The sequence below is a fragment of the Hyla sarda genome, unplaced genomic scaffold (assembly GCF_029499605.1).
Source record: "Hyla sarda isolate aHylSar1 unplaced genomic scaffold, aHylSar1.hap1 scaffold_1106, whole genome shotgun sequence".
Classification (NCBI taxonomy): domain Eukaryota; kingdom Metazoa; phylum Chordata; class Amphibia; order Anura; family Hylidae; genus Hyla; species Hyla sarda.
Window position 1 is genome coordinate 1 of NW_026607726.1, and position 16,001 is coordinate 16,001.

Here is a 16,001-nt window from a genome sequence, read left to right on the forward strand (position 1 = left end):
GCTGGCTAGCCAGCTAGCCAGCCCTGTGGGCCTTGCTGCTGCAGCCAAAAAACAAAAGGTGGTGCTGCTGCTGCTTCTGCTGCTTCTGCTTCTGCTTGTGTCTGGCCGCTGTTGGAGCGTCCAGGCACAGGACTTCTGCTGCTGCTGACTAAATGGCCTCCTTAATTGGATCATTTGAGTAGCCAGCACACCTGTGCAGGTAGGGCATGACATGATAGGCAGCTGCCTTGATAGCGGGTGGGTGCTGAATGTTCCTAATTGACAAAATAAGATTAATGCTTATGAAGAAATATAAAATCTCATCCCTTCCCCAATATCGCGCCACACCCCTACCCCTTAATTCCCTGGTTGAACTTGATGGACATATGTCTTTTTTCGACCGTACTAACTATGTAACTATGTAACATAACATGGGGGGGGGGGGGGGGGTCTCCTGGCTGTTCACACAGGTGTGTCATTGCTGTACATTGACCATGCATTGCTTCTGTGGTATTGCAAAGGCAAAGACAAATGCTTCCAGCCATCCATTGCACTAATGGATTGGTCATCAGCTGGCTGTCTATGTCCCGCATCAATATAGACCAAAGTACAGAGGGTTAGGCTATGCTATTGTGCACCTACCTGATGCATCAGAAGGTGCGAGGCCCTTGCTAAATTCTGTGCACAGACTTTGAGATCTATACTTTAGACTGTATCTAAACCTGCTCCAACATGGACTGACATTCTGGCCTACTTTCAGCCGATGCGACTTGTCTGTCGCTGAACAGTCGCTTTTTATGTATTCAGCACCTATGTATAATGTTGTAAAAATGCTCTAGAAGCTAAAGTCGCAGAAATGTCACACATATTTGGCCTGCAACTTTCTGTGCGACAAATTCAGACAGGAAAAATCAGTATAAATCCTTAGAAAATTATCCCCCAGTGTCTCCATCTGCTGGCGGTATTGAATAAGCATTGCTGCACTGATGAGGTATGCATTAGACGAAAAAAAAGAAGAAAAAGAAGAATAATACGCCCAGAAAAGAGGCGAAAAGGAGAAAAACGTAAAAAAACGTGAAAAAAAAGTAAGAGGAAGAGAAGGGAAAAAAAGGTGGAAATGGGTTTAAAAGTGATTTCGGCGGAGAAATATATATATATATATATATATATATATATATATATATATATATACGCGCACACACACACATATATATAAACGTATTCCCCGTTGAGATATTGCAGCCGCTGCTGTGTCCAGGCCCAGGAGCCTTAGCACTGTGCTGTGATGTCACTCAATACCACTGACATCACTAGGTGTAAACAACATCTCTCCTTTGCTGTGTATGTGACTATGGAGCTGTTTGGTGATGTCGTCTATTATGGCCTTCATAGAAGCAACAGGAGATTGTTGCATCCATCTAGAACCCTCAGAACTACAGTGCTATGATGTCACTCACTTCCACAGGCCTTGCAGAGTGTAAACAACAACAACCCAGCTTTGTTGTGTATGTAACCATAGGGATTTGTGATGTCACCTAGAACCTTCACAGCAGCGACAGCTTTATGAGGAGCATCAGCACTGCTCTGCCTGAGCAGAACCATCACCGCCATAGGTTGTCAAATAACCCAGGTTTAACCCACACAGGTAAGTCCAATGGGGTGCAGGCATGTCCTCTATGCTTACAGCTTCCCGTGGGTGTTGGTTTGATACCGTTTGGGGACAGCCAAGGAGGCATCTGCAGGCAACAAAGGTAGGTGTGTGCTTGTGTGTGTGTTTCCTATGCAGATCCTAAGCCCAGTGTCACATGCAAGTAGGAGGAGTAAGAAGGGTTCCTGGCAAATCCGGGTTATGGATTGCATTTAAAAAGGCCCCGTGGGAGTGCAATGGGCCCCTGTCTTGCTGCTTAGCAATAATGGTATGGGTTTAGGTTCTGCTGTGTGTACTGGTGGTTGACTGCCCCCCAGCCCAGAGTGTGCATGGAAAATTGTCTGGCAGCCTCCCTGACAGCAAGCAGTGATAGTGCCCATGAAGGGCACCTTGTTGGGCCCGCCCCTTTCACGGTTATCGCTTCTCGGCCTTTTGGCTAAGATCAAGTGTAGTATCTGTTCTTATCAGTTTAATATCTGATACGTCCCCTATCTGGGGACCATATATTAAATGGATTTTTGAGAACGGGGGCCGATTTCGAAGCTTGCTTCCGTCGCCCTATGCATTGACCCGATATGGCAGTATCTTCGGGTACAGTGCACCACCCCCTTACAGGGTTAAAAAGAAAGATTCCTACTTTCATTGCTACCTGCTTGCTGGCTAGCCAGCTAGCCAGCCCTGTGGGCCTTGCTGCTGCTGCAGCCAAAAAACAAAAGGTGGTGCTGCTGCTGCTGCTTCTGCTTCTGCTTGTGTCTGGCCGCTGTTGGAGCGTCCAGGCACAGGACTTCTGCTGCTGCTGACTAAATGGCCTCCTTAATTGGATCATTTGAGTAGCCAGCACACCTGTGCAGGTAGGGCATGACATGATAGGCAGCTGCCTTGATAGCGGGTGGGTGCTGAATGTTCCTAATTGACAAAATAAGATTAATGCTTATGAAGAAATATAAAATCTCATCCCTTCCCCAATATCGCGCCACACCCCTACCCCTTAATTCCCTGGTTGAACTTGATGGACATATGTCTTTTTTCGACCGTACTAACTATGTAACTATGTAACATAACATGGGGGGGGGGGGGGGGTCTCCTGGCTGTTCACACAGGTGTGTCATTGCTGTACATTGACCATGCATTGCTTCTGTGGTATTGCAAAGGCAAAGACAAATGCTTCCAGCCATCCATTGCACTAATGGATTGGTCATCAGCTGGCTGTCTATGTCCCGCATCAATATAGACCAAAGTACAGAGGGTTAGGCTATGCTATTGTGCACCTACCTGATGCATCAGAAGGTGCGAGGCCCTTGCTAAATTCTGTGCACAGACTTTGAGATCTATACTTTAGACTGTATCTAAACCTGCTCCAACATGGACTGACATTCTGGCCTACTTTCAGCCGATGCGACTTGTCTGTCGCTGAACAGTCGCTTTTTATGTATTCAGCACCTATGTATAATGTTGTAAAAATGCTCTAGAAGCTAAAGTCGCAGAAATGTCACACATATTTGGCCTGCAACTTTCTGTGCGACAAATTCAGACAGGAAAAATCAGTATAAATCCTTAGAAAATTATCCCCCAGTGTCTCCATCTGCTGGCGGTATTGAATAAGCATTGCTGCACTGATGGGGTATGCATTAGACGAAAAAAAAGAAGAAAAAGAAGAATAATACGCCCAGAAAAGAGGCGAAAAGGAGAAAAACGTAAAAAAACGTGAAAAAAAAGTAAGAGGAAGAGAAGGGAAAAAAAGGTGGAAATGGGTTTAAAAGTGATTTCGGCGGAGAAATATATATATATATATATATATATATATATATATATATATATATACGCGCACACACACACATATATATAAACGTATTCTCCGTTGAGATATTGCAGCCGCTGCTGTGTCCAGGCCCAGGAGCCTTAGCACTGTGCTGTGATGTCACTCAATACCACTGACATCACTAGGTGTAAACAACATCTCTCCTTTGCTGTGTATGTGACTATGGAGCTGTTTGGTGATGTCGTCTATTATGGCCTTCATAGAAGCAACAGGAGATTGTTGCATCCATCTAGAACCCTCAGAACTACAGTGCTATGATGTCACTCACTTCCACAGGCCTTGCAGAGTGTAAACAACAACAACCCAGCTTTGTTGTGTATGTAACCATAGGGATTTGTGATGTCACCTAGAACCTTCACAGCAGCGACAGCTTTATGAGGAGCATCAGCACTGCTCTGCCTGAGCAGAACCATCACCGCCATAGGTTGTCAAATAACCCGGGTTTAACCCACACAGGTAAGTCCAATGGGGTGCAGGCATGTCCTCTATGCTTACAGCTTCCCGTGGGTGTTGGTTTGATACCGTTTGGGGACAGCCAAGGAGGCATCTGCAGGCAACAAAGGTAGGTGTGTGCTTGTGTGTGTGTTTCCTATGCAGATCCTAAGCCCAGTGTCACATGCAAGTAGGAGGAGTAAGAAGGGTTCCTGGCAAATCCGGGTTATGGATTGCATTTAAAAAGGCCCCGTGGGAGTGCAATGGGCCCCTGTCTTGCTGCTTAGCAATAATGGTATGGGTTTAGGTTCTGCTGTGTGTACTGGTGGTTGACTGCCCCCCAGCCCAGAGTGTGCATGGAAAATTGTCTGGCAGCCTCCCTGACAGCAAGCAGTGATAGTGCCCATGAAGGGCACCTTGTTGGGCCCGCCCCTTTCACGGTTATCGCTTCTCGGCCTTTTGGCTAAGATCAAGTGTAGTATCTGTTCTTATCAGTTTAATATCTGATACGTCCCCTATCTGGGGACCATATATTAAATGGATTTTTGAGAACGGGGGCCGATTTCGAAGCTTGCTTCCGTCGCCCTATGCATTGACCCGATATGGCAGTATCTTCGGGTACAGTGCACCACCCCCTTACAGGGTTAAAAAGAAAGATTCCTACTTTCATTGCTACCTGCTTGCTGGCTAGCCAGCTAGCCAGCCCTGTGGGCCTTGCTGCTGCAGCCAAAAAACAAAAGGTGGTGCTGCTGCTGCTTCTGCTGCTTCTGCTTGTGTCTGGCCGCTGTTGGAGCGTCCAGGCACAGGACTTCTGCTGCTGCTGACTAAATGGCCTCCTTAATTGGATCATTTGAGTAGCCAGCACACCTGTGCAGGTAGGGCATGACATGATAGGCAGCTGCCTTGATAGCGGGTGGGTGCTGAATGTTCCTAATTGACAAAATAAGATTAATGCTTATGAAGAAATATAAAATCTCATCCCTTCCCCAATATCGCGCCACACCCCTACCCCTTAATTCCCTGGTTGAACTTGATGGACATATGTCTTTTTTCGACCGTACTAACTATGTAACTATGTAACATAACATGGGGGGGGGGGGGGGGGGTCTCCTGGCTGTTCACACAGGTGTGTCATTGCTGTACATTGACCATGCATTGCTTCTGTGGTATTGCAAAGGCAAAGACAAATGCTTCCAGCCATCCATTGCACTAATGGATTGGTCATCAGCTGGCTGTCTATGTCCCGCATCAATATAGACCAAAGTACAGAGGGTTAGGCTATGCTATTGTGCACCTACCTGATGCATCAGAAGGTGCGAGGCCCTTGCTAAATTCTGTGCACAGACTTTGAGATCTATACTTTAGACTGTATCTAAACCTGCTCCAACATGGACTGACATTCTGGCCTACTTTCAGCCGATGCGACTTGTCTGTCGCTGAACAGTCGCTTTTTATGTATTCAGCACCTATGTATAATGTTGTAAAAATGCTCTAGAAGCTAAAGTCGCAGAAATGTCACACATATTTGGCCTGCAACTTTCTGTGCGACAAATTCAGACAGGAAAAATCAGTATAAATCCTTAGAAAATTATCCCCCAGTGTCTCCATCTGCTGGCGGTATTGAATAAGCATTGCTGCACTGATGAGGTATGCATTAGACGAAAAAAAAGAAGAAAAAGAAGAATAATACGCCCAGAAAAGAGGCGAAAAGGAGAAAAACGTAAAAAAACGTGAAAAAAAAGTAAGAGGAAGAGAAGGGAAAAAAAGGTGGAAATGGGTTTAAAAGTGATTTCGGCGGAGAAATATATATATATATATATATATATATATATATATATATATACGCGCACACACACACATATATATAAACGTATTCCCCGTTGAGATATTGCAGCCGCTGCTGTGTCCAGGCCCAGGAGCCTTAGCACTGTGCTGTGATGTCACTCAATACCACTGACATCACTAGGTGTAAACAACATCTCTCCTTTGCTGTGTATGTGACTATGGAGCTGTTTGGTGATGTCGTCTATTATGGCCTTCATAGAAGCAACAGGAGATTGTTGCATCCATCTAGAACCCTCAGAACTACAGTGCTATGATGTCACTCACTTCCACAGGCCTTGCAGAGTGTAAACAACAACAACCCAGCTTTGTTGTGTATGTAACCATAGGGATTTGTGATGTCACCTAGAACCTTCACAGCAGCGACAGCTTTATGAGGAGCATCAGCACTGCTCTGCCTGAGCAGAACCATCACCGCCATAGGTTGTCAAATAACCCAGGTTTAACCCACACAGGTAAGTCCAATGGGGTGCAGGCATGTCCTCTATGCTTACAGCTTCCCGTGGGTGTTGGTTTGATACCGTTTGGGGACAGCCAAGGAGGCATCTGCAGGCAACAAAGGTAGGTGTGTGCTTGTGTGTGTGTTTCCTATGCAGATCCTAAGCCCAGTGTCACATGCAAGTAGGAGGAGTAAGAAGGGTTCCTGGCAAATCCGGGTTATGGATTGCATTTAAAAAGGCCCCGTGGGAGTGCAATGGGCCCCTGTCTTGCTGCTTAGCAATAATGGTATGGGTTTAGGTTCTGCTGTGTGTACTGGTGGTTGACTGCCCCCCAGCCCAGAGTGTGCATGGAAAATTGTCTGGCAGCCTCCCTGACAGCAAGCAGTGATAGTGCCCATGAAGGGCACCTTGTTGGGCCCGCCCCTTTCACGGTTATCGCTTCTCGGCCTTTTGGCTAAGATCAAGTGTAGTATCTGTTCTTATCAGTTTAATATCTGATACGTCCCCTATCTGGGGACCATATATTAAATGGATTTTTGAGAACGGGGGCCGATTTCGAAGCTTGCTTCCGTCGCCCTATGCATTGACCCGATATGGCAGTATCTTCGGGTACAGTGCACCACCCCCTTACAGGGTTAAAAAGAAAGATTCCTACTTTCATTGCTACCTGCTTGCTGGCTAGCCAGCTAGCCAGCCCTGTGGGCCTTGCTGCTGCTGCAGCCAAAAAACAAAAGGTGGTGCTGCTGCTGCTGCTTCTGCTTCTGCTTGTGTCTGGCCGCTGTTGGAGCGTCCAGGCACAGGACTTCTGCTGCTGCTGACTAAATGGCCTCCTTAATTGGATCATTTGAGTAGCCAGCACACCTGTGCAGGTAGGGCATGACATGATAGGCAGCTGCCTTGATAGCGGGTGGGTGCTGAATGTTCCTAATTGACAAAATAAGATTAATGCTTATGAAGAAATATAAAATCTCATCCCTTCCCCAATATCGCGCCACACCCCTACCCCTTAATTCCCTGGTTGAACTTGATGGACATATGTCTTTTTTCGACCGTACTAACTATGTAACTATGTAACATAACATGGGGGGGGGGGGGGGGGTCTCCTGGCTGTTCACACAGGTGTGTCATTGCTGTACATTGACCATGCATTGCTTCTGTGGTATTGCAAAGGCAAAGACAAATGCTTCCAGCCATCCATTGCACTAATGGATTGGTCATCAGCTGGCTGTCTATGTCCCGCATCAATATAGACCAAAGTACAGAGGGTTAGGCTATGCTATTGTGCACCTACCTGATGCATCAGAAGGTGCGAGGCCCTTGCTAAATTCTGTGCACAGACTTTGAGATCTATACTTTAGACTGTATCTAAACCTGCTCCAACATGGACTGACATTCTGGCCTACTTTCAGCCGATGCGACTTGTCTGTCGCTGAACAGTCGCTTTTTATGTATTCAGCACCTATGTATAATGTTGTAAAAATGCTCTAGAAGCTAAAGTCGCAGAAATGTCACACATATTTGGCCTGCAACTTTCTGTGCGACAAATTCAGACAGGAAAAATCAGTATAAATCCTTAGAAAATTATCCCCCAGTGTCTCCATCTGCTGGCGGTATTGAATAAGCATTGCTGCACTGATGGGGTATGCATTAGACGAAAAAAAAGAAGAAAAAGAAGAATAATACGCCCAGAAAAGAGGCGAAAAGGAGAAAAACGTAAAAAAACGTGAAAAAAAAGTAAGAGGAAGAGAAGGGAAAAAAAGGTGGAAATGGGTTTAAAAGTGATTTCGGCGGAGAAATATATATATATATATATATATATATATATATATATATATATACGCGCACACACACACATATATATAAACGTATTCTCCGTTGAGATATTGCAGCCGCTGCTGTGTCCAGGCCCAGGAGCCTTAGCACTGTGCTGTGATGTCACTCAATACCACTGACATCACTAGGTGTAAACAACATCTCTCCTTTGCTGTGTATGTGACTATGGAGCTGTTTGGTGATGTCGTCTATTATGGCCTTCATAGAAGCAACAGGAGATTGTTGCATCCATCTAGAACCCTCAGAACTACAGTGCTATGATGTCACTCACTTCCACAGGCCTTGCAGAGTGTAAACAACAACAACCCAGCTTTGTTGTGTATGTAACCATAGGGATTTGTGATGTCACCTAGAACCTTCACAGCAGCGACAGCTTTATGAGGAGCATCAGCACTGCTCTGCCTGAGCAGAACCATCACCGCCATAGGTTGTCAAATAACCCGGGTTTAACCCACACAGGTAAGTCCAATGGGGTGCAGGCATGTCCTCTATGCTTACAGCTTCCCGTGGGTGTTGGTTTGATACCGTTTGGGGACAGCCAAGGAGGCATCTGCAGGCAACAAAGGTAGGTGTGTGCTTGTGTGTGTGTTTCCTATGCAGATCCTAAGCCCAGTGTCACATGCAAGTAGGAGGAGTAAGAAGGGTTCCTGGCAAATCCGGGTTATGGATTGCATTTAAAAAGGCCCCGTGGGAGTGCAATGGGCCCCTGTCTTGCTGCTTAGCAATAATGGTATGGGTTTAGGTTCTGCTGTGTGTACTGGTGGTTGACTGCCCCCCAGCCCAGAGTGTGCATGGAAAATTGTCTGGCAGCCTCCCTGACAGCAAGCAGTGATAGTGCCCATGAAGGGCACCTTGTTGGGCCCGCCCCTTTCACGGTTATCGCTTCTCGGCCTTTTGGCTAAGATCAAGTGTAGTATCTGTTCTTATCAGTTTAATATCTGATACGTCCCCTATCTGGGGACCATATATTAAATGGATTTTTGAGAACGGGGGCCGATTTCGAAGCTTGCTTCCGTCGCCCTATGCATTGACCCGATATGGCAGTATCTTCGGGTACAGTGCACCACCCCCTTACAGGGTTAAAAAGAAAGATTCCTACTTTCATTGCTACCTGCTTGCTGGCTAGCCAGCTAGCCAGCCCTGTGGGCCTTGCTGCTGCTGCAGCCAAAAAACAAAAGGTGGTGCTGCTGCTGCTTCTGCTGCTTCTGCTTCTGCTTGTGTCTGGCCGCTGTTGGAGCGTCCAGGCACAGGACTTCTGCTGCTGCTGACTAAATGGCCTCCTTAATTGGATCATTTGAGTAGCCAGCACACCTGTGCAGGTAGGGCATGACATGATAGGCAGCTGCCTTGATAGCGGGTGGGTGCTGAATGTTCCTAATTGACAAAATAAGATTAATGCTTATGAAGAAATATAAAATCTCATCCCTTCCCCAATATCGCGCCACACCCCTACCCCTTAATTCCCTGGTTGAACTTGATGGACATATGTCTTTTTTCGACCGTACTAACTATGTAACTATGTAACATAACATGGGGGGGGGGTCTCCTGGCTGTTCACACAGGTGTGTCATTGCTGTACATTGACCATGCATTGCTTCTGTGGTATTGCAAAGGCAAAGACAAATGCTTCCAGCCATCCATTGCACTAATGGATTGGTCATCAGCTGGCTGTCTATGTCCCGCATCAATATAGACCAAAGTACAGAGGGTTAGGCTATGCTATTGTGCACCTACCTGATGCATCAGAAGGTGCGAGGCCCTTGCTAAATTCTGTGCACAGACTTTGAGATCTATACTTTAGACTGTATCTAAACCTGCTCCAACATGGACTGACATTCTGGCCTACTTTCAGCCGATGCGACTTGTCTGTCGCTGAACAGTCGCTTTTTATGTATTCAGCACCTATGTATAATGTTGTAAAAATGCTCTAGAAGCTAAAGTCGCAGAAATGTCACACATATTTGGCCTGCAACTTTCTGTGCGACAAATTCAGACAGGAAAAATCAGTATAAATCCTTAGAAAATTATCCCCCAGTGTCTCCATCTGCTGGCGGTATTGAATAAGCATTGCTGCACTGATGGGGTATGCATTAGACGAAAAAAAAGAAGAAAAAGAAGAATAATACGCCCAGAAAAGAGGCGAAAAGGAGAAAAACGTAAAAAAACGTGAAAAAAAAGTAAGAGGAAGAGAAGGGAAAAAAAGGTGGAAATGGGTTTAAAAGTGATTTCGGCGGAGAATATATATATATATATATATATATATATATATATATATATATATATACGCGCACACACACACATATATATAAACGTATTCTCCGTTGAGATATTGCAGCCGCTGCTGTGTCCAGGCCCAGGAGCCTTAGCACTGTGCTGTGATGTCACTCAATACCACTGACATCACTAGGTGTAAACAACATCTCTCCTTTGCTGTGTATGTGACTATGGAGCTGTTTGGTGATGTCGTCTATTATGGCCTTCATAGAAGCAACAGGAGATTGTTGCATCCATCTAGAACCCTCAGAACTACAGTGCTATGATGTCACTCACTTCCACAGGCCTTGCAGAGTGTAAACAACAACAACCCAGCTTTGTTGTGTATGTAACCATAGGGATTTGTGATGTCACCTAGAACCTTCACAGCAGCGACAGCTTTATGAGGAGCATCAGCACTGCTCTGCCTGAGCAGAACCATCACCGCCATAGGTTGTCAAATAACCCGGGTTTAACCCACACAGGTAAGTCCAATGGGGTGCAGGCATGTCCTCTATGCTTACAGCTTCCCGTGGGTGTTGGTTTGATACCGTTTGGGGACAGCCAAGGAGGCATCTGCAGGCAACAAAGGTAGGTGTGTGCTTGTGTGTGTGTTTCCTATGCAGATCCTAAGCCCAGTGTCACATGCAAGTAGGAGGAGTAAGAAGGGTTCCTGGCAAATCCGGGTTATGGATTGCATTTAAAAAGGCCCCGTGGGAGTGCAATGGGCCCCTGTCTTGCTGCTTAGCAATAATGGTATGGGTTTAGGTTCTGCTGTGTGTACTGGTGGTTGACTGCCCCCCAGCCCAGAGTGTGCATGGAAAATTGTCTGGCAGCCTCCCTGACAGCAAGCAGTGATAGTGCCCATGAAGGGCACCTTGTTGGGCCCGCCCCTTTCACGGTTATCGCTTCTCGGCCTTTTGGCTCAGATCAAGTGTAAACTTGGTCTGGGTCAGGGGTGCGTGTTTCTCTGCTTGCAGAGGGTTTTTTCAGGAGGCGATACTGTGGTCTCAGACCGACAGAGAAGATGGCAGCTGGATTCGTTAAGAACACTATTCGGGTGAAGGTGAGGTTTCTGATGTGGAGAAGAATAAGATCACGTTTGTGGGGCGTCGTTTGGTGGAGGACATGGCCGGGATACCGATGAAGGACGTCTTTTGCTTACAGGAAAGTAAGCGGCAAGGTATATATGATGTGAGTTTCTACACTATTAATGGGTGCCTGTCCTTTTACCAGAGCCTGCGTGAGAATTTGGAAAATACCATTATGAAGAATGTGTCGTTTGAGCCTTTGTTTGAGTTGGAGGAGAAACCCCTTTTAGTCCGTGTATACAACCCGTTTATGGATGTGAAGTTGGTGGAAAATTTTTTGAAGCAGTACTGTGAGACTGTCAGAGGAGGGATTGCACAGAAGAGCATATTGGGAGTGTTTAATGCGGAGTATAAGTTTTTGGTGAAGTTGAAGCAAGATGCCAGTGGAATTTACGGAGTGCAGCATCCCCCGGCGAGTTTTTCTATTGCGGGGCAGAGAGGTTATCTTACCTACCCTGGGCAGCCCATGTTCTGCAGAAAGTGCCATATGTTTGGGCATGTGAAGGAGAATTGTGCGGCTGTGAGAGTGTGCAGGAATTGCCAGAAAGAGGGACATGAGGCCAATGCGTGTCCTGAGCCAAAAAAATGCCATGTATGTGGAGAGGCTGGACATGTGATGAGAGAGTGCCCGGAAGAGAGAAAAAGGAGGGAGGAGGAGAAGATCGAAAGACAGAAAGAGGTAGAAAGGAAGCAGGAGGAGGGAAAGAGATACCTGGAAGAGAGAGATAAAATGGAGACAAGTGCTGTGATGGAGGGGACTCCAGTTTTGGAGGGGACTCCAGTTTTGGAGGGGTCTCCAATTTTGGAGGGAAATCCAATTTTGGAGGGAAAACCCGTTTTGGCGGGAAAACCTGGACTTAAGCTTATGGAGAGCAAGACTGTGGCTGTGGTGCAGAAGGAGTTGGAGGAAGAGATGGAGAATGAGCCTGTGATTGAAGATTTTACTACCGATTCAGAGAGTGCTGTGTCTTCAGGAAGGCATAGAGGGAAGAAAGTGGCGGATGATTTGTGTCACAGGTATCCAAAAAAAGCGAGAAAGAAAGAATGGGCTGAGAGGAGTGAGGAGACTTCGTTTAGTTCGAGAAACCCTTTCGAACCATTATTTAGATCCGAGGTGGATCAGGAAGGTGATGGACAAGTACCGCTTGGTACCTTAACCCGTAGAACATCGCATTGATTGGTGTTTTCTTTTGTATATAGGTGATTGTTTTGTTGTGTTTTTTTCCTTTGTTTTTTTTTTTCATATGGGGATAGTAGTATGTCTTTTAAAATAATTTCATCTAATGTTAGGGTGTTTAGGAGTAGGGTTAGGAGGGCTGCAATTTTGCAGGAGTTGGCAGGTATGGGGGCTGATGTTATTTGTGTACAAGAGTGTGGGTTGGTGGAAGAGGTAGGGAAGGGGGAGTGGGGATATGGGGATTCTGTGTGGTCTATGTCTTCTGTAAATAGGAATGATGGGGTTGGTGTGTTATTTAAGGATAAGAGGTTCAAGGTAGAGAGCCATTCAGTGATTGAAGAGGGAAGGTGTTTGATGGTTAAGGTGGAGGTGGGTGGAGTTAAGGTTCGAATATTTAATGTGTATGCGTCTGTTAAGAAGAATGAGAGGGTGGAGTTGTTTGAGAAGTTAAAGTTGTTTTTGCCGGGGAGAGAGCCTATGGTATGTGTGGGGGATTTCAATTGTGAGATTGAAGGGAGTAAGATCGATGTATCTGGTAGGATGTTGAGGAATGTGGTGAATGATTTGAGGTTGCAAGATGTGGCTAAATTGTGTAATGTTGATGTGTGTCCGACTTATTTTTCAGATAGGGGAAAGTGTGCTTCAAGATTGGATATGTGTTTTGTGTCAAAAGGAGTGTTGGGTAGGGAGTATATGCAAATGAAGGTATTGTATTCAGATCATGAGTGTGTAAGATGTGATTTGGGGTTTAATGTGGAATGTTTGAGTGGGCGGGGTTTATGGAAATTGAATGTTAGTTTGATGGAGGAGGGAGGGGTGTATGAGAGGTATGTGAAGAAGTATGAGGTTTGGAAGAGGAGGAAAGCTGATTTTGTGGATGTATTGCAGTGGTGGAGTTGGGTGAAGGAGAGAACGCATGTTTTCTTTAAAAGAGAGGGGTATAAGAGAGCTGCGGGAAAGAGAAGAAGGTATGAGTGGCTGCAGAAGAGATTGATCTTTTTGAAAAAATGGAGGAAGAGTGGTGGTTGTGTGGAGAGTGAGATTGAAGAGATTAAGAAGGAAGTAGAGAAGTGGATGTTGGAGAGAGGAAGAGAGATTGTGTATCAGGCTAAGTTGAATAAGTTGGAGAAGGGTGAGAGATGCTCAAGGTTTTTCTTTAAAAGGGTGTCTGGTAAAAGAGAGGAGTTGATAGAGGTGTATGATAAGGATGGTGTGATGGTTAAAGGTAAAAGAGTGTTGAGTGTGGTTGAGGATTTTTATAAGGATTTATATGCTGAGAAGGAGTGTGATATGGGTCTGCAGTCTGAGGTGATTGGGAAGATTGAGAGCAGAGTGCATGACAGGGAGGCAGATAGCCTGGTGAAAGGTGTGGGAGTGAAAGAATTGGAGTTGGTGATTAAAAGTATGGCTAGAAATAAGACACCAGGTGAGGATGGGTTGCCGGTGGAATTTTATGCTAGAATGTGGGAGACGGTTAAAGTGGATTTGGTGGAGATTTATGATTTTGTGTGCAAGAATGGTAGATTGGAGGAAAGTATGAAGAGTGGAGTGGTGGTATTGATCTTTAAAAAAGGGGATAGAAAGGATGTGAGGAATTGGAGACCGATTACGTTATTGAATGTTGATTATAAAATTCTTGCAAAGGTGTTGGCGAATAGAATGAGGGATGTGATTGATCAGGTGATTGGAGAAGAACAAGTATGTGGTGTGCCAAAAAGAAGGATAAGTGAGAATTTGGGTTTGTTGCGTGATGTATTATGGGATTGCTTGGGTAGAGATCAGTGTGTTGGAGTGTTGTCTTTGGATTTTGAGAAAGCTTTTGATAGGTTGTCACATGAGTTTTTATTTAAAGTGTTGGATAGAATGGGTTTTCCGGAAGGTTTTGTTAAAATGATTAGAGTATTGTATGATGGAGTGTATAGTAAAGTATTAATTAATGGCTGGGTTAGTAAGAAAGTGAATGTGTGTTCTGGAGTGAGACAGGGGTGTCCCCTGTCACCCTTGGTCTTTATATGTGCGATAGAGCCTTTGTTGGAGTTGTTGAGAAGGGATAAGTGTATGAGAGGTGTGAGGATTCCTGGGAGTGGTGGGAGAGACTTGAAAGTGTTGGCATATATGGATGATGTTTGTGTGATCTGTGAGTATGTTGGAGCTTTGCAGAGAGCAAAGTTGTTGGCTGGGTATTTTTGTGGTGCTTCTGGTTTTAGAGTTAATTGGGATAAGAGTGAGTATAAGGTTTTTGGAAGGATGTATGAAGTAGAGGATGTAGGGGTGAAATGTGTAGACGGAGCGATTAAGGTGTTGGGAGTTAAATTTGATGAGAGGCTGGATGGAAGAGAAAGTTGGGAAGAGGTTGGTGTTAGAATAAAAAGGAAGTTGGATTTTTGGAGTATGAGAGAGTTGTCAATGATTGGTAAGATTGTGGTGATCAAGAGTGTGATATTGCCGATCCTGTTGTATGTGGCTTTGGTGTTTCCACCAGGTTATATGACACTGAGAAAGTTGAATAGGATTTTGTTTGTATTTTTCTGGGGGTCGAAAGTGGAGAAGGTGAGAAGAGAGAATGTGATGAAAGAGTGTAGGAATGGAGGAATGAATTTTCCTAATGTTGAAGTGTATCTGGGGATTAATCTATTGTTTGCTGTGAGGAGAAGTATGGGAGAGCAGTGGAAATTTGCATGTATGATGAGGTTTCTAGGAGGGGGTGTGTTATGCAGATTAGGGTGGATGGAGAGAGATCTGAGAAAGCCGTATGCTTTGGTGAGTCCTGGTTGGTATGGGTTTGTTGAGGTGTTCATGAGAAAGTTTGGTTTGATAGGTGTGAGACAGGATGTGTTAAAGGAGAAGAAGAGTATGGTGAAGTGTATTAGGGAGAAGGAAGTTCAGTGTAATATTAATATGGTGAGAGGACAGAATGTGAGTAAAGTGTGGAAGAGTTTGCAGACAGATGGTATGACTAATAGACAGAGAGAGATTGTATGGCAGAGTTTGCATGGTGCATTGCCAGTAAGAGAGGTACAGAAGAGTCGGGGGATTGGAAGGAGTGAGAGATGTCCGAGAGAGGGTTGTGGAGGGAATGAGAGTATTATGCATTTGTTTTGGAATTGTGATAGAGCGCAAGAAGTGTGGAAGGGAATTGGTCCGTTGGCCAAAGAATTGATGGGGGTAAGAAAGTGGTCTTTTGAAGTGATTATGTTTGGTCTGGCGGTGGTAGGTGGGAGGAAGGAGAGAATGTTATATGTGTTGTTAGCGATAATTAAGGAGGTATTGTGGGATGTTAGGAATTTGTATATATTTAAGAAGAAGGATGTGTCGGTTGAAGAGTGTATGAGAATGATATTAGATAGATTGCATACTGTATATTTGTGGGATAAGAAGAGATTTGGAGAGGATGATGCGGAGGGGACTTGGAAGTTTTTAAAATGGAGACACGTGGTGAGGGTTTGAGGGTGGTGTGTTGTTATGCTATGTACTTTGTTTTTGGGTG

At 45.2% G+C, this 16,001-nt stretch overlaps 4 non-coding genes across 4 annotated transcripts; all 4 read left to right on the forward strand.

The window, feature by feature from the left end:
• The first annotated feature begins 2,043 nt into the window (after positions 1–2,043).
• LOC130300952 (U2 spliceosomal RNA) lies at positions 2,044–2,234 on the forward strand. Its single transcript, XR_008851682.1, has one exon. It is a non-coding gene; the product is annotated as a U2 spliceosomal RNA (small nuclear RNA).
• A 2,087-nt stretch (positions 2,235–4,321) lies between these two features.
• On the forward strand, positions 4,322–4,512 carry LOC130300964 (U2 spliceosomal RNA). The gene has a single exon (XR_008851694.1). It is a non-coding gene; the product is annotated as a U2 spliceosomal RNA (small nuclear RNA).
• Positions 4,513–6,594: 2,082 nt separating this feature from the next.
• Positions 6,595–6,785, forward strand: LOC130300976 (U2 spliceosomal RNA). Its single transcript, XR_008851704.1, has one exon. It is a non-coding gene; the product is annotated as a U2 spliceosomal RNA (small nuclear RNA).
• Positions 6,786–8,871: 2,086 nt separating this feature from the next.
• On the forward strand, positions 8,872–9,062 carry LOC130300929 (U2 spliceosomal RNA). The gene has a single exon (XR_008851660.1). It is a non-coding gene; the product is annotated as a U2 spliceosomal RNA (small nuclear RNA).
• The last annotated feature ends 6,939 nt before the right edge of the window (positions 9,063–16,001 follow it).